General features: G+C 44.1%; 1 protein-coding gene across 1 annotated transcript in view; it reads left to right on the forward strand.

Moving 5' to 3' along the window:
* LOC124552302 (homeotic protein Sex combs reduced-like) overlaps positions 1-22,264 on the forward strand; it is a 337,334-nt gene that overhangs the window by 106,774 nt on the left and 208,296 nt on the right. The gene's annotated exons all lie outside the window — the stretch shown is intronic.

The raw sequence follows: 22,264 nt of genomic DNA on the forward strand, positions 1-22,264 counted from the left end.
AGTATATCGTGCCTTGCATTTTAATGTGGACTCTGAACCATGAAACATTGCCAGAGAGAAAAGAATTGATTAGTGGGAAAGATCTTAAGACTGACCGGAGATCGAACTGCTGACCTATTGAACAGTAGTCTGGCAGTTTGAGAGCAACGCCGACGAGTGTCGTCTCCGTAGCACAGACGCCGCATCTCCCCTCCCCTAATCCCCTCTCCTCCCGCGCCCACAGTGTGTGGGTCCTGCCCCTGCTCGGACCATTTGTATCGGCCCTAATTCGAGTCAATTTGTAACTCGAATGGTTGGCTGATCTTTGGCCGGAAATCCGTCTTCATTGTGGACCTCCCGGGCTGGAGTTATCAGTCTCCCCGCGCATACGTCTGACTGACGCTCCCTGTTTTGCGACTTTTCCCAATTTGTTCCTCCTCCTACTTTTTTGCATCCAGTTCCTCCATTTCCGCTGTGTCCTCAATTTTTCTAAATTCCTCCTCCAGCCTGGTACTGCCTGTCCCCCGCTCGCCGCCAGATCGCGTCTCACGTCCACCTCGCCCCTCTTTTTTACGCACAGTGTCGTTTTTCCGTCCTTGGCTTTCGCTCTGTAGTTAATTCGTTTAAGGGTGCATGTTACAAGGACAAATGAGTGTCGTGTCTTAGCTTAACTGTAAGAGCAATCAAATAGAGACTTCATGCAAGTGTCTGCGTCTCTCACGCTGTGTGTGTGTGTGTGTGTGTGTGTGTGTGTGTGTGTGTAGCAGCGGTAGGAGGGGGTGAGCAAAGAAAGACAGGGAAATTGCCATTACATAAAACAGCAGAAGACTACAATGCAGCTGTAAAAGTCCTGGACTTGGGAGATCGCAAACCAGAACTGTTGTGCGAAAAACATGGCGGTTAGAAAAAGAAAGCTCCCTTCATATGTCTTTTTCATCTGCCCCCAGACCACTCCCCCCCCCCCCCCCCTCTTATCAATATTTTTATTGCTCTATTGCGTTAACGTGCGGTAAACGATTGCTCGGACACAGGCCAGATGACATTTCGTTTGTGTTGTTATCATCATCATCACCACCACCACCATCATCATCATCATCATCATCATCATCATCATCATCATCGGCCGGCCGGGGTGACCGAACGGTTCTAGGTGCTACAGTCTGGAACCGCGCGACCGCTACGGTCGCGGGTTCGAATCCTGCCTCGGGCATGGATGTGTGTGATGGCCTTAGGTTAGTTAGGTTTAAGTAGGTCTAAGTTCGACGGGATTGATGACCTCAGCAGTTAAGTCCCATAGTGCTCAGAGCTGTTTGAACCATTATCATCATCATTCGTGAGAGTGGCTAGACTGGATTGTGTAAAAATTGCACAGTGTAAACTTTGTTCGTGAGCTGATGACCGCGCAGTTGAGCAACCCACAAACCAACCAGTTAGAAATAAAGGAGTAATAAACTAGAACGTCATGTCTGATTCTCAAGTTTTACTACACGAACTGTGGAAATAGAGTAAGCGATAAACATTTTTCCTTTTATTATTTTGTGAGGCGTGTTGGCGAGAAATATTTAGAAAAGGTTTGGAACCTTGCTTAAAGAATTTTTGGGAGTTGTTAGTGCTCTGATTCTCAGATGCTGAATCAATCTAGTGTGGGTAATTTTTGTGCTACGAGTTTAAGACATGTCCACGGCTCCTAATTTCAGTACTGTACTTACCGTATAAAATGCTTAGCGTAAGATTATACGTAGTAAGGAGTAGATTATGACAGCATTTTAAATTTTTAAATTCGGTAAATTATTATGTGAAAAACTTAGAATTAAAATTTTTCTTGCCCCTTGAAAGGCTTTAAGATAGGCAACCTTCAACTGGGACTGCGTTGTACACATTACGTCTCTCCATACGAAATGCCGCTTGTGATAGAGCAATTGTCATGAAGACGTCTGTGTTGGAAGAAGATGCTAGATTAGGCCTCCATTTGGATCTTGTAAGCAGAACAAATAACTGTTCATTGGCTGCAGTCCAATACGCTGCGCCTATGAACGTAACCCGTAAATCCGCGAATGATAGCTGTTACATCCTTATAAACATGAGGTTGGGAACATATGCGCGTCTATTACATTCAGTGGTCTGCAAAACGTGAGGACATGCAATGTTCTTTATGCTTTTTTTTCCGCTACAATTTTGTAATTTACTGGGCAGTGCCCATCACGAATTGTTCTAGCTGTATTTCATTATGATTCAGGATGTGCAATAACCCTTTTACTTTGTATTCCGCCATCAAAGCGAAGCGATGCGAACTTCACGAGGTCGGTGCAATGAAAGTAACCACAGCCATTTAACTCGTTCACGGACGAATCATTTTCTAAGGTCATCACATGATAGGGACTTACCACACACTTATTACAGTTAGCTCTATTGCTGCAGAAAAATAATCTAGTGAACGTTTCTCTCCCAAGTGTGCATATACAACCGCACTATACGAAGGATAATTACACTCACTCTGCACTACAGTGTAATGACTCATGTCGAGGAGCAGGAAGAGAAGTTTCTACATAAACGCCGCCAAGGACCTTGGGAATTATTCAGTGTTCTCCCTCCTCTCTTCTCGTTGTAGGGCTGCTGGCAATACCTGTGTTCTCAAGCGAGTGGAGACGAATTTTTAGTATTCGTATTCCGAAGAGCTTCGAGATAAGTAGAAAAATTTGGAAATTTGTGGTAAGGTCTTAAGGGGCCAAACTGCTGAGGTCATCGGCCCCAAGCCTACACACTACGTAACCTAGCTTAAACTAACTTACGCTATGGACAACACACACACCCATTCCGAGGGATTTATGCCTCCTCCTCCCCCAATTTGACTGACTACCTCATCATAAGATATTCGCTCTACCCACATAATTTTCAACATGTTACGCATAGTGTGTAACTGTTTTTTTCATGACTTAATCTCGCACCAGTCTACACTGTCGAAAGCATTTTGTAGGTGTATAAATCATTTAACAGGGCCTCCGCAGTGCTAATTCAACATCTTTCGAATGAACGCCTTCTCACGTACGTACACTGGGTTGATGGGTACCGGTCTCTGTGCTTACGTGTCTCCAACAAATACGAATAAAATTGCAGCCCGAGCAGACATGACGTCAGAAAGGATTTATTTTTCTGTTTTCCCGCTGCAACCGGTTCCGCATAGATAACCTATCAGCAATACTGTTTAGTCTCTACTCCTACTGCACTACGCTACATATTTCTCTCTCTCTCTCTCTCTCTCTCTCTCTCTCTCTCTCTCTCTCTCTCTCTCTCTCTCTCTCTCCCCCTCCCTCCCCCTCCAAGCTTACTTCTGCTAAACAGGCGATTCCACAGCTCGTAACTGGTACTGCAATAATTATATCCTCACTTACGAGAGCTGTTTCTCTGTGAACACGTGGCAAAAAATATTATCTCTTGTACTTCGGAGGCACTCGATTAGTACACGACCTGAATATTCGGAAGACTGTACCTGTCTCGGTCCATCGTCTAGTGAACAAACATTGATTTTACGTAACTGTTCATTGGACGGGCATCCAAAGGCAAACTTTTGCATCCTGAATGAACACTGGTGCAGCTGTAGTAAATTCTTTATTAAAGGCACGACCGCTTTCGCAATTTTAAATTACATCATCAGGTGCAAAAGACCGTAAACAGTATTATGCAAAGACCATATGATAGTGATAAAAAGTCTTTCGAAGGCTGAATACTTACATTAAGTGGCCAAGCCACTTTTGCAGTCCGATCGCAAACTTTAAAGAAAAGTTTGGGGAAGTTCAAGAAAAACGATAGTCGTGGGATATAAAACGCGAAGTGAAACTGGATCCTCCGGAACCGCGCGACTACTACGGTCGCAGGTTCGAATCCTGCCTCGGGCATGGATGTGTGTGATGTCCTTAGGTTAGTTCGGTTTAAGTAGTTCTAAGTTCTAGGGGACTGATGACCACAGATGTTAAGTCCCATAGTGCTCACAGCCATTTGAACCATTTTTTTGAAACTGGATCCTTTGAACAAATGGGATGAGGCAAAAGACTATAAAACGCACGGCAAAGGGGGGAGAAGGGGGCAAGGGAAGACATAGTATAAACGTAGTCTCAGCTAAAGCCACGCCGGGACGGAATCGTTCGACTGCCATACACAGAATAACTGGATATCAAAACAATGGCATCGACGGAAGCGGCACATGCGTTGAAGCGTGTATAACATCCGATAAAATTTATGGAAACTGCTGGGAATTGTACATACAAAAATAAGTATGTTAATAAAAATTGCAGTTGTCAAGTCAATAGCTCAGAGATATAGGGATGGAAACTTGGAACTTGCGCGACATTTCTAAACATAATATTTAAAATTTTAAAAAAATCTTAAGAATCGTTAGTTTTTAAGAACATTTTTAAAACGTTGTGAAATGCAGAGTACCCTAGTAAAGGCACTAAGCGGGAGAGCTCCGATGAACCACACTCTTAGTTTAAATAATGAAAGTTAGTGAAAACAGCTTTATGCCTTAACTCATTTTGAGAATTTTGTGTTGGTTTGAAATTTTCTAAACGCACTGTTTCCAGCTCTTTTCAGGATGTTCAGAACGTTTCTCTCGCGTTCTGTGTGCAAAACTGTAAGACTAGATGTAATACTAGAAACTTAAGTGACCCGTTTCGGATAGACGACTGCGATTTATTGGCAGAACGCTTAGAAGATGCAGCAGATTTACTAACGAGACTGCCTAAATTACGCTTGTCCGTACTCTTTTAGAATACTGCTGCGCGGTGTGGGATCCTTACTAGATAGGTTTAACGAGTACATCGAGAATTTTTAAATAAAGCAGCACGTTTTGGACTATCGAGAAGTAGGGTAGAGAGTGTCACGGACATGCCGGCCGCGGTGGTCTCGCGGTTCTAGGCGCGCAGTCCGGAACCGTGCGACTGCTACGGTCGCAAGTTCGAATCCTGCCTCGGGCATGGATGTGTGTGATGTCCTTAGGTTAGTTAGGTTTAAGTAGTTCTAAGTTCTAGGGGACTAATAACCACAGCAGTTGAGTCCCATAGTGCTCAGAGCCATTTTGTCACGGACATGATACAGGATTTGGAGTGGACGTCATTAATCTTCTCACGAAATTTCTATCACTAACGTTCTCCTCCCAATGTGAAAATATTTTGTTGGCGCCGACCCATATAATAAGAAATGAGCATCATACTAAAATAAGGGAAATCAGAGCTCGCACAGGAAGATACAGGTGTTCGTTTTTTTTTCGCCCACTGTTCGAGATTGGAATAGTAGAGATTCAGTGTGAAGGTGGTTCCATGAACCTTCTGTAAGGAACTTAAGTGCGATTTGCAGAGTATCCACATCTGAATGGTGCGAGAAGTGGCAGTTGACCCTAAATAACGAAAAGTGTGAGCTCATCCACATTAGTGCTAAAAGGAACTCATTAAACTTCGGTTACACGATAAATCAATCTGATCTAAAAGCCGTAAATTCAACTAAATACCTAGGTATTAAAATTACGAACAACTTAAACTGGAAAGAACACACAGAAAATGCTGTGGGGAAGGCTAACCAAAGGCTGCGTTTTATTGGCAGGATACTTAGAAAATGTAACAGACATACTAAGGAGACTGCGTACACTACGCTTCTCCGTCCTCTTTTAGAACACTGCTGCGCGATGTGGGATCCTTATCAGGTAGGACTGACGGAGGACATCGAAAAAGTTCTTCTTCCTATCGGTTAAATTTCGCGTCTGTAGCACGTCATCTTCGTGGCGTAGCAATTTTAATGGCCAGTAATGTACATTCTCCTTTGAGAGTATTTCGCTTTCTCGATGACCTTGAGAACTGTATGTCTTCGCGTAAGACGTCCGCAACAAGTCGAAGCGTTCCGCCTGTGAGTGTCCAGTTGACTCCAGGGGCCGCGCGAAGTCCAGCGGGAAGGCCTGGAGAGCAGAGGAGAAAGTGTGTCTGTCCCCAGGCGGTGCAGTGGCTGGTTTTGTGCACGCTCCGGCCTCCCGTGACACGCGGCACAGCCGGGACAATGGTCGCCCGCCGTCCAGCGGCACAATGCGCTGGAGAACCCCCGGCTGGACTCCAGGCCTGGAAGGGCCCTCCGCGTTGCGGTGTGTCCAGCGGGGGGCGTCGGCCGCGGGCGCAACAGCGGCCTGTGGCGGGAAGCCGGCTCAGGCAGGTACTCTGCTAACCATAAATCTCCCCGAGCCATGTTCGGCGGTTGCCCGAACGAGGCGAGCGCATGGACGCGGACTCTTCCTGCCGACCCTTTGTCTGGGACTCCCTCCATTCAGTAGAAATCTTCCGCGTTTGAAAGACATTCCGAGATGCCCGTGGAGGCTTTGAAGTGTCCGTGCAAAGCGGCCAAAGTGTTGGGGGCGCAGGCACGACCTATTGCGGAATGAGTGTCCCGGTACCTCGAGCTGCAACAGGGCTACTGTCACCTACTGACTCTCAGGAGACCTGTATCGACTACATAATTGTTGTCCATTTAATTTCATCCATATTTTCCAGCTGCAAACGTGACTTTTTTCATTGCACTAGAAGTGTGAACTACACTGAAGCGCCAAAGAAACTCGCTTAGGCATGCGTATTCAAGTACAGAGATATGTAAAAAGGCGGAATACGGCGCTCCAGTCGGCAACGCCTACCAGGTGTACCGGTATGAAATGAGCGTTAAGATATAAATGTGTCGATAGGGAACATTTGTTGTGAACGAGCCTATATATATATATATATATATATATATATATATATATATATATATATATATTGTTTGGTTGGTATGACATCTGTCAAAGATATTTAGTATACATCAAGTCATGGAACAAACATCATCATATGTTGTTGTTGTTGCTGTTGTTGTTTGTTTGTTTGTTTTGGGGAAGGAGACCAGACAGCGAGATCATCGGTCCCATCGGATTAGGGAAGGATGGGGAAGGAAGTCGGACGTGCCCTTTCAAAGGAACCATCCCGGCATTTGCCTGGAGCGATTTAGGGAACTCACGGAAAACCTAAATCAGGATGGCCGGACGCGGGATTGAACCGTCGTCCTCCCGAATGCGAGTCCAGTGTCTTACCACAAACATCATCATATGTTTTCATCGTGTTAACAATGCCGAATTTTGTACCAGAAAGTGAAGATTAGCGGAAAGCATTATTTTTTGTTTTCATTTGAAAAAAAAAAGTGTTGCAGAGTCGCATCGACTGCTTGTCGAGGCCTATGGTGATCATGCTCTATCAGAAGCAACATGTAAAAGATGGTTTCAACGGTTCAGAAATAATGATTTTGATGTAAGAAATGAAGAACGTGGAAGACCACCAAAAAAGGTCGAAGACGCCGCATTGCAAGCAATATTGGATGAAGATGATACTTTGAGTCAGAAGCAAATGGCAGCAATGCTGAATGTTGCACAACAAATACTTTCTGACCGTTTGAAAGCTATGGGAAACATCCAAAATGTGGAAAATGGGTGCCACATGAATTGAATGAAAGACAGATGGAAAACCGAAAAACCATTTGTCAAATTTTGCTTCAAAGACATGAAAGAAAATCAATTTTTCATCGAATTGTTACTGGCGATGAAAAATGGATTTATTTTAAGAATCCTAAACGGGAAAAATCATGGGTTAATCCGGGACAACCATCAACATCGACTGCAAAACCAGATCGATTCGGCAAGAAGACAATGCTCTGTGTTTGGTGGGATCATTAAGGTGTGGTGTATCATGAGCTTCTAAAACCCGGTGAACCTGTGAATACTAATCGCTACAGACAACAAATGATCAGTTTGAACTACGCATTGATTGAAAAAAGACCATAATGGGCCAGAAGACATGGCAACGTAATTTGTTTACACCACAATGCACCTGCACACAAAGCAAAACTGGTTCAGGATACCATCAAAACACTTGGCTGGGAGCTGCTACGCCACCCGCCGTATTCACGAAACTTGTCCCCTTCCAACTACCATTTGTTTTCATCAATGGAACACGCATTGGCTGAGGAACATTTCGATTCCTACGAAGAAGTCGAAAATTGAGTGTCTGATTCGTTTGCTTCAAAAGACGAACATTTCTATTGGCGTGGTGTCCACAAATTGCCAGAAAGGTGGTCAAAATATACAGAAAGCAATGGTCAGTACTTTGAATGAAATGTTTTTACTTTTCAATTCAAAATTAGTGTTTCATTTTCACAAAAATACGCTCGTTTTATACCAGTACACCTGGTATATAAGACAAGTGTCTGATGCATCTGTTAGGTCAGTTACTGTTGCTACAATGGCAGGTATTCAGTTGTGAGTGAGTTTGACTGGGTGTTGAGACAAAGCACCTCCGAGGTAGCGATGAAGTGGGGATATTCCCATACGACCATTTCACGGGTGTACGGTGAATATCAGGAACCAGGTAAAACATAGAATCTCAAACATCACTGCCGCCAGAAAAAGATCCTGCAACAACGGGACCAATGACGACTGAAGAGAATCGTTTGACGTGACAGAACTGCAACCCTTCCGCAAATTTCTGTAGATTTCAATGCTGAGCCATCAACAAGTGTCAGTGTGCGAACCATTCAACGAAACATCATCGTTCTGGGCTTTCGGAGCCAAAGGCCCACTCGTGCACCCTTGATGACTACACGACACAAGGCTTTACGTCTCGCCTCGGTCCGTCAACACAGACATCAGACTGATGATGACTGTCAACATGTAGCTTGATCGGACGAATCTCGTTTCAGATTGCATCTAGCGGATGGACGTGTGCGGGTATGGAGACAACCTCATGAATCCATGAACCCTGCATGTCAACAGGGGACTGTTCAAGCTGGTGAAGGCTCTATAATTGTGGGGGGCGTGTGCAGTTAGAGTGATATGACACCCCCGATCTGACAGGTGACACATACGTAAACATCGTGACTCATCACCTGCATCCATTCATGTCCTTACATTCCGACGTACTTGGCCAATTCCAGCAGGACAATGCGACACCCCACACATCCAGAATTGCTATAGAGTGGCTCCAGGAAAACTCTTCTGAGTTTAAACACAATCGCTGGCCACCAAACTCCCCTGACATGAAGATTGTTGAGCATATCTGGGATGCTTCGCAACGTGCTGTAGAGAAGAGATCTCCACCTTCTCGTACTCTTACTGATTTATGGACAGCCATTCAGGATTCATGTTTTCAATTCCCTCCAGGACTACTTCAGACATTAGTAGAGTCCATGTCATGTCGTGTTGCGACAATTCTGCGTACTCGCGCGGGGCCCTACACGATATTAGGCAAGTGTACCAGTTTCTTTGGGTCCTCAGTGTGAGAAAACTCCTTCGGTCACAAATGGTCGTGGTTTATTAAGTACATTATGCGTTTCGGAACTTGTGGGTCCATCATCAGGAGTAAATCGTCTTAATACACGATTTACTTTTCCTCTTGAATGAGGTGAAATGCATGTTCTTCTGATGTAAAGGTTTAATTCAAAATGGCTCTGAGCACTATGGGACTGAACATCTGAGGTCACCAGCCCCATAGAACTTAGAACTATTTAAACCTAACTAACCTAAAGACATCACACACATCCATGGCCGAGGCAGGATTCGAACCTGCGACCGTAGCAGTCGCGCGTTTCCGGACTGAAGCACCTAGAACCGCTCGACCACCGAAGGCCGGCCCCATAACTGTGGATTTGTGGTTGGAACAAGGATTTAGTTTTCAATATTCTATCATGTCCCGTTCTTATAATTTAAGACTAAGCGCCTGCGTTGTGTGTTTGACTGGTTGCTCACCTACAGGGCCCTGATGAGTATCCGCAACAACACTGAAATTGCCTTTACCTTAGATGACTCCATTCGAATAGGCCTTATGCAGTCTATGTGGCAAACAGTTCGCATTAGCTTAAAGTACACTGTGTTCATCTAGCAGTGAGTGTGTCTGCCTGACCAGGTTAATTTAATTTTACCTCCTTACAAGACGGCAGCAGAAGACTGAAATTGAAAACCATACTGTAATTGTAGCTCTCCACTAGGAAGGCTATTCTAGTAGGACAACAGCAACAAGCTTTTGGCATAGCACAATCTATAGTGGAATATACTTTGCAGCTGTTCAAAGAAACTGGTGGTAATGCAAGTGTTTCGCGGTTTTCCTATGTCCGGCGGCTCTCGACCATAGGCATTTCGAAACTGTCGCTGGACTGCAATAGAAGACTGTGTTTTGCGAAACCACAAAAGAGAAAAAAAATCATTGTTTCCTCTTTGCTGTCGCAACACCGCCTCCTCGTGAACAAACATTTTTTACATTTTTTCTGAAAGCACCATATTATTCCCCCCTATTTTTCACTATAATCTCCGTTCAATGAGACGGCCTTCCGCCAACTTACTAGGACGACTTGTTAGATTAGATTAATACTAGTTCCGTGGATCATAAATCCGATATTTCGTAATGATGTGGAACGAATCAAATTTTCCAATACATGAGATAATTAAGTTAATTTAACAACATATTTAAGTTAATATAAAAACTTTTTAATTTTTGTTTTTTAATTTTTTAAATAATTTTTTGTTTGGTTTTTTTTCTTAATTTATATCTAAAAATTCCTCAATGGAGTAGAAGGAGTTGTCATTCAGAAATTCTTTTAATTTCTTCTTAAATACTTGTTGGTTATGGGAGACTTTTGATACTATTTGGTAAGTGACCAAAGACTTTAGTGGCAGTATAATTCACCCCTTTCTGTGCCAAAGTTATATTTAATCTTAAATAGTGAAGATCATCCTTTCTCCTAGTATTGTAGTTATGCATACTGCTATTACTTTTGAATTGGGTTTGGTTGTTAATAACAAATCTCATAAGAAAGTATATATACTGAGAAGCTACTGTGAATATCCCTAGATCCTTAAATAAATGTCTGCAAGATGATCTTGGGTAGACTCCAGCTATTATTCTGATTACACGCTTTTGTGCAATAAATACTTTATTCCTCAGTGATGAATTACCTGCAACCGCTACGGTCGCAGGTTCGAATCCTGCCTCGGGCATGGATGTGTGTGCTGTCCTGAGGTTAGTTAGGTTTAAGTATTTCTAAGTTCTAGGGAACTAATGACCCTAGAAGTTAAGTCCCTTAGTGCTCAGAGCCATTTTTTTGATGAATTACCTCAAAATATGATGCCATATGCAAGCAATGAGTGAATATAGGCGTAGTAAGCTAATTTACTAAGATGTTTATCACCAAAATTTGCAATGACCCTTATTGCGTAAGTAGCTGAACTCAAACGTTTCAGCAGATCATCAATGTGTTTCTTCCAATTTAATCTCTCATCAATGGACACACCTAAAAATTTTGAATATTCTACCTTAGCTATCTGTTTCTGATTAAGCTCTATATTTATTAATGGCGTCATACCATTTGCTGTACGGAACTGTGTGTACTGTGTCTTATCAAAATTCAGTGAGATTCCGTTTACAAGGAACCACTTAATAATTTTCTGAAAGACATTATTGACAATTTCATCAGTTAATTCTTGTTTGTCAGGTGTGATTACTACACTTGTAATGCACGCATGATACCACTTTGCTGGAGCCTGCATCAATAACTTCCCCATCATCCATGTACTGCTTGCCGCGGAGTATGTCCTTGATTGGGCCAAACAGACAGATGTAGGAAGGTGCGAGATCAGGGCTGCAGGATGGATGAGGACGTTTTGAGAGCTCCTGTTGGTGCACAGACTTGCGCGAGGGCTTGTGTTGCCATGGGCAAGGGCAAGATCTTTTGTATTCATCGATCACCTCGAACGACAGTGTCCACTTGTTCCAACGTTTCAGGACTCACAGCTGTTGTACGGACAGACGGCAAGCAGGACATCGGACAGGTTGCTGTGTTGACAGACTCCTCGCCCAACGGCTCACCGTGCTTTTGTTCATTGCCAGGTCTCATTCTGCAAGCGCCTATGAATATCTGCGATGATCCGGTTTTTCGCCAAAAGCAACTCAATAACAGCTCTCTGCTTGGAACGCACCTCTATTGCAGATGCCATTTGAAGCCACGACGTAAAGTAAATTCCTGAAGCCACAGGGCCTGAAGTGGGAATATTCCACCATGTCCCACAACAAATTTCGCATTTTTCAACGGAAACTGGCAGAGAAAAAAATATGTTCTAATACTTATTGAACGCTTTTCGTATTGCCTGTTAGCATTCCGTCGTCAAGAACCACTTTGCACTGTAAATATATAGATTTACTTTCATTCCAATTGATACACAAATCAGAGGAGGTCCTCCAGGATGTAGAACATGTCAGAAAAATAATAATACATGACAAAGATTTACAACTCAAACAAATAAACTGATGTACCATTCCACAGATCCCAACTGGAATGATTGTTATTTTTGTAATGAACACTATATTAAAGAATCATAAAAATACTAATGCACTGAATTAAAATAAAAAAATTTTTTATTTGTTTATAAGGTAATAAACGTGTAATACAACTACTATAATACTTATTTACAATGGACACATTACTGCACTGAAACTGTGCAAAAGTTATATACATGCATAAATCAGTTGGTTCTACTGAGAAATTCATCAATGGAGTAGAAGGAGCTGGCCACCAATAAATCCTTTAGGCTTCTCTTAAATTGAATTTCATTGGTTATTAAGCTTTTTTTATGGCTACTGGCAAGTTATTGAAAATGTGTGTTCCTGAATAATGCACACCTTTTTGTACAAGACTAAGTGACTTTAAATCCTTGTGAAGATTATTCTTATTTCTAGTATTGATTCCATGAATTGAGCTGTTGGATTGAGAAAGTGATAATTTTTAATGATAAATTTCATTAAGGAATAAATATATTGGAAAGCAATAGTTAGTATCCCTAGTTCCCTCAACAGGCTTCTGCAGGATGTTCTTGAGTTCACATCAAATATAACTCTTACTGCACGTTTTTGTGCCCGGAAAACTTTAGCTTGGCTTAATGAATTACCCCAAAAAAATAATCCCATATGATATTATGGAATGAAAGTAAGTGTAGTATGCCAGCTTTTTCAATTTTATATCCCCCATGTCTGACACAATTCGCATTGAGCCCTCGCCTCGCGTATGAATGACGACGTGTGACGAACCGACCTGCGCTATAAAACACTCGGTTCGCGCGAGAGTACCATCCATACGGCCGTCCCGGCGAACACACACACACACACACACACACACACACACACACACAAAAACACACGCAGGCGCTACGCACGTCACCCGCTATTGTCTCCACCGCGTCAAATACCTGGCGTTCTATCCGTGCCCACTCCGTCTTACCTCCCCGCCCGCTGACCAATAGCCCCTCGTCCTACTCCCCACCCCCGTCCTCCGGCGGAGCTTTTGACCCGCGACGAGGTTAAAAGTGTATTTGACAAGACTTCGGATCCAATTAGGCGTGATTTATGTGGGCTCGCGGCGGATGCCCCTTAATTGCGCGAGCAGAGCTGCTATCGCCGCTGCCGCCACCTCCTCGCTAATTGGTTTTTGCCGGCGGTCGCAGGTGATTAGCAATTGTTTTGCGCCCTCGTATCCCGCGTGTGTGCGTGCGGGTGTGTGCGTATCTTTGTGTCCGCAAATCTGGACGAAGCCTTGGAGGCCAAATTTGTCTCGGCTTATTACGTCGCTGAAATAGAACGCAGGCCCGATTGAGAACGCGTTCACTATTGTGTTCGTAGTTGCCAAATTCTGCTAATTCCGTCGTTTTATTGCGTTCGCTGTTTGTCTGAAACGCTGCAGAATTTCCTCCCTGTGCTCTAGTGGTGTCCGGGCGGAAATTCACTGACGGAATAAAAGAACCGCACCAACAAAAAGCAGTTGTGGGACATAAACAAAAGTTGGTAGGCGTGTTTATAAATCTGAAAGATGTCTATTCAAATTTCGAGCCAGTCGCATAAGCGTGGCACTAGAAGTGCCATTATGAGAATGTAAATCTGCTTTGCTTTAAAAACACACTGTATTGGTCGTGAGCGTCAGTTACCTTTGAGATCGGACGTAGCGAGTTGATTTTGTATGTCAATCCTTTTGGCAGGAGGTCTTTGAGGCGACGGTCGTTTACTATTGCGAGAAAATGAAATGAAACGCGTACAGCCGACCTTATGGTTTCATTTATTTTGTTGCAACCATTTTCGACGCTTCATTGCGCAATCTTCAGGCTGTAGTTGATACGGAAGGGGTTGATAGGATCCCTATATATATCGCATTAGTGATTAACCTCTTCAGACGTTATCGTCGAATGGCTAAACTTGGAATTTATACGTCAGAAGCGATCCCATGCTACAGTGAAATATCTAGGAAGCGAGAGGGAATAACTGCAATTAAAGGGCGATAGTAGTGGTAACGAACTCTTGTAGAGAAAGGCATCACTCACCAAAGCTGCGTTGTAATAGACTCACGGTCTAAAAAGTTAACTCATTACTAAATGTAGTCCAAAAATGCAGTCCACACTAAAAGAGAAGTACAGTTAGCATAATCTGGACTGTGTTTTAGGACTAGGTTTTATAATGAGGCGACTTATTAGAAGCTAAGTCTGTTGTAAGACAGCTTTGTTTAGTGACGTCTTTAACTACAAGGGTCCACGCGCAGTATCAACAATGTCCTCGATCACTACAGCTCCACCTTGTCAACAACACTGCCAGGTCCTGTCAACTTCTCATACCATCCTTTGATGCTCTTCGTATCCGGCGGATCTCGAACATAGGCATTTCGAAACTGTCGCTGGACTGCAATAGAAGACCGTGTTTTGCGAAATCACAAAAAAATCGAGTTTCCTCCTTGCATAGTCATCACTGTGACACCAACACTAGTAAATAACGCCATCTGTAATGAGAGAGAGAGAGAGAGAGAGAGAGAGAGAGAGAGAGAGAGAGAGAGAGAGAGATATCAGGTGCTGTCAAAGCATATGTAGAAGTCTATCCATAAAAACTTCAAGAGTTAAGCTACCAACTGCAATAAACCGCATAGCAGCATCTAGCATAGTTCCTTAGAAATACATTTTTATAGTGAGGCGCTGAGAAGTGTGAAAATTACCAAATTATCAGTTCAGTAAGTCGCGACTGAAAAATACTAACACGTATTTCTCACAGAAGAATGGAAAAACTGGTAGAAGCCGGCCTCGGTGAAGATCAGTTTGGATTTCGGAGCAATGTAGGAGCCCGCTAGGCAGTACTGATTCTATGAGTTCTTGTAGAAGATAGATTAACGGAACGCAAACATACGTTTATAGCATTTTCAGACGTAGAGAAAGCTTCTGTCAGCGTTCACTGGAATATTCTCATTGAAGTTATAAGGATTGCGGGGGTAAAAATACAGAAATCGGAAGCCTGTTTACAAAATCAAATGGTTCAAATGGCTCTGAGTACTATGGGACATAACATCTGAGGTCATCAGTCCCCTAGACATAGAACTACTTAAACCTAAGGACATCACACACATCCATGCTCGAGGCAGGATTCGAACCTGCGAGCGTAACAGCAGCGGTTTTCCGGACTCAGGCGCCTAGAACCGCTCGGGAACAGAAGCCGGCGAAGCCTGTTTACAATTTGTACATAAACCAGATGGCAGTTATGAGAGTCCAGGCATGAAAGGGAAGTAGTGGTTGAGAAGGCAGTATGCCTGTCCCCGATGTTATTCAATCTGTATACTGAGCAAGCAGTAAATGAAACAAAAGAAAAATCTGTAGTAAGAAATAAAGTCCAGGAAGAGGAAATAAAAAAAAATTGAGGTTTGCCGATGACATCGTAATTCTGTCAGAGACAGCAAATGACTTGAGAGCAGTTGAACGGAATCGACAGCGTCTTCAAAGGAAGGTATAAAATGAACATCAACAAAAGCATAACGACGATAATGGAATGTAGTCTAATTAAATCAGATAATTCTGAGGGAATTAGGAAATGACAGTCAAAGCAGTAGATGAGTTACGCTACTTCACGAGCAAAATAACATGATGGCCATAGAGCGAATATAAAATGTAGACTGGCAATGACAAGAAAAGCATTTATGAAGAACAGAAATTTGACATGGAACACACACCTACGTGTTCAAGAAGAGAATGGAAGCTACTGAAACGTGGTGCTACAGACGAAGACGAATGCTTAAGATTAGATGGTTAGATCACGTAACTAATGAGGAGAACTGAATAGAACTCGGGAAAAAAGACATTTGTGGCACAACCTGACTGGGAGGGATCGGTTGATGGACACATTCTGAGGCATCAACGGATCTACAATTCTGTACTGGAGGGAAGCGTGGTGGGAAGGTGGTAAAAAATCGTAGAGGGAGACGAAGAGATGAATACAGTAAGCAAATTCAGAGGGATGTAGATTGCAGTAGTTACTCGAAGATGAAGAGGTTTGCACACGACGGACTAGCATGGAGCGTTGCATCAAACCAGTCTTCAGATTGAAGATAACATCAGTCAGGGAAAGACATTACGAGGTGCGGCTAGAAAAAAACCGGACTGGTGCTGGAAAAACATTTATTTACAATTACACTACTGGAAATTAAAATAAGAACACCGTGAATTCATTGTCCCAGGAAGGGGAAACTTTATTGACACATTCCTGGGGTCAGATACATCACATGATCACACTGACAGAACCACAGGCACATAGACACAGGCAACAGAGCATGCACAATGTCGGCACTAGTACAGTGTATATCCACCTTTCGCAGCAATGCAGGCTGCTATTCTCCCATGGAGACGATCGTAGAGATGCTGGATGTAGTCCTGTGGAACGGCTTGCCATGCCATTTCCACCTGGCGCCTCAGTTGGACCAGCGTTTGTGTTGGACGTGCAGACCGCGTGAGACGACGCTTCATCCAGTCCCAAACATGCTCAATGGGGGACAGATCCGGAGATCTTGCTGGCCAGGGTAGTTGACTTACACCTTCTAGAGCACGTTGGGTGGCATGGGATACATGCGGACGTGCATTGTCCTGTTGGAACAGCAAGTTCCCTTGCCGGTCTAGGAATGGTAGAACGATGGGTTCGATGACGGTTTGGATGTACCGTGCACTATTCAGTGTCCCCTCGACGATCACCAGTGGTGTACGGCCAGTGTAGGAGATCGCTCCCCACACCATGATGCCGGGTGTTGGCCCTGTGTGCCTCGGTTGTATGCAGTCCTGATTGTGGCGCTCACCTGCACGGCGCCAAACACCCATACGACCATCATTGGCACCAAGGCAGAAGCGACTCTCATCGCTGAAGACGACACGTCTCCATTCGTCCCTCCATTCACGCCTGTCGCGACACCACTGGAGGCGGGCTGCACGATGTTGGGGCGTGAGCGGAAGACGGCCTAACGGTGTGCGGGACCGTAGCCCAGCTTCATGGAGACGGTTGCGAATGGTCCCCGCCGATACCCCAGGAACAACAGTGTCCCTAATTTGCTGGGAAGTGGCGGTGCGGTCCCCTACGGCACTGCGTAGGATCCTACGGTCTTGGCGACAACATCGATGTACTGTGGAGACCTCACGCCCCACGTGTTGAGCAATTCGGCGGTACGTCCACCCGGCCTCCCGCATGCCCACTATACGCCCTCGCTCAAAGTCCGTCAACTGCACATACGGTTCACGTCCACGCTGTCGCGGCATGCTACCAGTGTTAAAGACTGCGATGGAGCTCCGTATGCCACGGCAAACTGGCTGACACTGACGGCGGCGGTGCACAAATGCTGCGCAGCTAGCGCCATTCGACGGCCAACACCGCGGTTCCTGGTGTGTCCGCTGTGCCGTGCGTGTGATCATTGCTTGTACAGCCCTCTCGCAGTGTCCGGAGCAAGTATGGTGGGTCTGACACACCGGTGTCAATGTGTTCTTTTTTCCATTTCCAGGAGTGTATTTACAATTTCATGTTATCTCCTTCAATGTACTCTCCTCCTCGGTCTCTACACCGCTCCATACGAATTTTCCACTGTTCATAGCAATGCTGCAGATCATTTTCGGTAAGTCCATACATTACTTCCGTCGCTTTTTCTTTTACTGCTTCAACAGTCTCAAATCTAGTTCCTTTCAAAGCTGACTTGACTTTAGGGAAAAGAAAAAAGTCACAGGGGGACAAATCAGGTGAGTAGGGTGGATGATCTAAGATGGGAATGTTGTGTTTTGCCAAAAACGTCTTCACTGACAACGCACTGTGAGCTGGGGCATTGTCTTGGTGAAGGATCCATGACTCTTTTCTCCACAAATCGTTCCGTTTTCTCCGTACTCGCTCACGTAGGGTAGCCAGGACGCTAATGTAGTAATGCTGATTCACTGTACCCAATCAATGTGCACAATCCCTTTGATGTAAAAAAAAAAAAATCATCATTGCCTTGAATTTCGATTTTGACATTCGTGCTTTTTTTTGTCGTGGAGAACCAGGAGTTTTCCAATGCATCGATTTTGTAAGAAGGTGGGATCACTTTCAATGTCTTCCAGGATATCAGAACAAATCATTCTTCGGCGTTCCTTCTGTTCAATTGTGAGACACTTTGGAACCATTTTTGAACACACTTTGTTCATGTTGAAACTTTCATGAAGAATCTGCCTAACACTTTCCTTGTCAACTCCTGTTAACTCAGACACTGCTCTGATTGTTAAACGGGGATCTTGTCGAACAAGTTTACCGATTTTTTCAATGTTTGGATCAGTTTTTGCTGACAATGGTCTGCCAGTGCGAGTGTCATCACTGGTGTCTTCGCGGCCATCTTTAAATCGTTTAAACCACTCAAACATTTGTGTTCGCGATAAACAATCATCGCCGTACACTTGTTGTAACATTACAAACGTTTCGCTTGCAGATTTTCCTAGTTTGAAACAAAATTTGATGTTAACACGCTGTTCTTTCTGTACACTCAACATTTTCCGACGCACAGACAAAACGTCAACTACTTAAAACAGACGCCACGGGCAGACTGAGTGCAGGAGGCTGATGAAACTCGAGCAGTAGGCGGAGCGAGAGTCACGTGACAGGCCACGCGACTTTCAGCCTTATTGCATTCGTTTTATTGTTTCACCAGTACTAATCCGGTTTTTTTCTAGCCGCACCTCGTATGTTCGCACTATGTTACTCTGGAAAATAGCACTAGGCGCTATCTGCTTACAATTCTTGTCCGGCAACATGAAGCATAATTTTTAAAATAAAACACAGCCTTGCAAGGTACATGATTTCATGTATCAATTAATACAGTTCTTATTTAGTAATTACAGATCTACTCGTGGGGTTCAGTTTTTACCTGCTGTCAGTATACTGATCAACTCACGGAAGTCGTCGTTAGGGTAGTCAGTGCTAACCAACAATTTCCTTCTCTCAGCCTCCAATTACGGCTGTATGTTCAAGTTCAGACGCAATACAGTGAGATAAACGCTCTTTTTCCTTTCCTAACGCGCATCTGTATATCGCAGACATCACACAGTTCCATTTCGTTCGCGCCGGATACCTGCGCATCTGCGAGAGGTGTGTGTGACCGGACACGTGTAATTATTATTTGCGACGTGAAGACAGACGCAAGTAATTACTGTTCCCCTGCGTGGAACTGTAATTTCGCGATAACAATCTGGCGAGGCACTTACCTGAAACAAAAAAAAATTGTGCACCGAGCCTTTTGACACGCTTTCTCAGGATGTGTGTATTTCCGGCTTTTTAACTCCGTCCTGTAGTTCTCTTTTAGTCAAAAATACGGTTGACAAGCGGGAAAGGAAGTAAGCATGTTAAAAGGGTATTTATAGCAATGTGTATGTTTGTAGTCGATCTCTACCAAATGGCATACTTACAGTTGAAATTATGCGATCATTCCACGTCATACAGAGATGACTGTAGTTACCAGCTATTTGAGTGACATGAATGACCCCATTTGTGAATCCTGTATAGTGCATTCGAAAGGCTAATACATTTTCACAAACTCAAGATGTAGCCTAGACGATGGTCAACAGCATGTACACATTTTAAAATATCATAAGAATGTGCTGTCTGTTATAATGTTACTTTATATTATTGTCGGTTTCGTGAACCATCATCAACGGCAGGAAAATAAATCACAGATGTATTACATGTCATACATGCTTTAATATAAGTAACCACAGGAAACCATAACTGCCAAGATAATATACACTGAAGCGCCAAAGAAACTGGTATAGGCATGCGTATTCTAAATTGGAAATTTGTGGTAAGGCCTTATGGGACCAAACTACTGAGTTCATAGACCCCTAAGCCTACACACTACTTACTCTAACCTAAACTAAGGACAACACACACACACACACACACACATATATATATATATATATATACACACACACACACCCTCATGCCCGAGGTAGGACTCGAACCTCTCACGGGGGGGAGCCGCACGTACCGTGACAAGGCGTCCCAAACCGCGCGGCTACCCCGTGCGGCCATGCGTATTCAAATACACAGATATGTAAATAGGCACAATACGGCGCTACGGTCGGCAACGCCTATATAAGACAAGTGTCTGGAGCAGTTGCTACTTCGGTTACTGCTGCTACAATGGCAGGTTATCAAGATTTAAGTGACTTCGAACGTGGTGTTACAGTAGGCTCCGAGGTAGCGATGAAGTGGGGTTTTCCAGTACGACCGTTTCACGAGTGTACCGTGAATATCAGGAATCTGGTAAAACATCAAATCTGCGACATAGCTTCGGCCGGAAAAAGATCCTGCAAGAACGGGACCGACGACGACTGAAGATTGACGCAAATGCAATACTTTCGCAAATTGCTGCAGTTTTTAATGCTGAGCCATGAACAAGTGTCTGCGTGCGATCCATTCAACGAAACATCATCGATACGGGCTTCCGGAGCCAACCTTTGCTGACTGCACAACACAAAGCTTTTCGCCTAACCTGGGCCCGTTAACACCGACATTGGACTGCTGATAAGGGGAAACATGTTGCCTGGTCGGACGAGTCTCGTTTCAAATTGTATCGAGCGGATGGAGACAACCCTATGAATCCAAAATGGACCCTGCGTGTTAGCAGGGGACTGTTCAAGCTGTGGAGGCTCTGTAACGATGTGGCGCGTGTGCAGTTGGAGTGATATGGGTCCCCTGACACTTCTAGATACGACTCTGACAGATGACACGTACGTAAGCATCCTGTCTGATCACCTGCATCCATTCATGTCCATTGTGCGGACTTCGGCAATTCCATCAAGACAATGCGACACCCCACACGTCCATAATTGCTACAAAGTGGCTGAATTTAAACGCTTCAGCTGGCCACCAAACTCCCCAGACGTAGACATTATTGAGCATATCGGGGGCGCCTTGTAACGTGCTGTTCAGAAGAGATCTCCACCCACTCGTACTCTCTACTGATTTATGGACAGCCCTGCAGGATTCATGTTGTCAGTTGCCTCCAGCACTACATCAGACATTAGTCGAGTCCATGTCCCGTCGTGTTGCGGCGTTTCTGTGTGCTCGCAGGGCTACTATACGATATTAGGCAGGTGTACCAATTTCTTTGGCTCTTCAATGTAAAACCGAGAATTGTAACAAGATAAAATGCGAAAATAATTATATCCAGAAGTTCTTTACCCGCCAGTATGACGTTTCCCGTCATTTTAGTACAATAAATCGTACTAATAAGGGGTCTTCAGACATTCAACGTGCTAGTACTTTGAAACAGCACATATTCATTTTTGGGGGGGGGGGCGTTGGGGGGGGGGGGGGGGGGGAACTACCTGTTAGCGAGTGGCTGAAAACTTTGGTGACAGCTGTTTTGACTCTTCGTTTCAATATTCTGTGGAGGGGTTCATGGATGAGTGAATGTAAAGATGTTGGGTTCTAAAATGAAAAAGAAAGTCGCCTCCATCCCCCCCCCCCCCCCCCCCCCTCTCTCTCTCTCTCTCTCTCTCTCTCTCTCTCTCTCTCTCTCTCTCTCTCTCTCTCTCTCTCTCTCTCGCTCGCGCGCACACACACACACACACACACACACACACACACACACACACACACACACACACACAGTATAAACATCATAAATAGAAGTTAGTATCGTACATATACTTCGTTAAGTTGGGAACAAATAGGTAACATACCAAAGAAGATGAAACACGTAAGGGAGTCGCAATATTTAGGCTGTGAAAAGCAGTGTACGACGAAATAGTTGTATCGAGTGACAAAAGGACAATAGTCCACCATAAAAAAGTGAGAAACATAGTGAACAGTGTGTGGAAGGCGAGAACACAAAGATCTGATTATGTGGCAGTGATAAAAGTGGTAGTGCGACCTCCAGACCAGATGTGAGTAAA

The sequence above is a fragment of the Schistocerca americana genome, chromosome 10 (assembly GCF_021461395.2).
Source record: "Schistocerca americana isolate TAMUIC-IGC-003095 chromosome 10, iqSchAmer2.1, whole genome shotgun sequence".
In the NCBI taxonomy this organism is placed as follows: domain Eukaryota; kingdom Metazoa; phylum Arthropoda; class Insecta; order Orthoptera; family Acrididae; genus Schistocerca; species Schistocerca americana.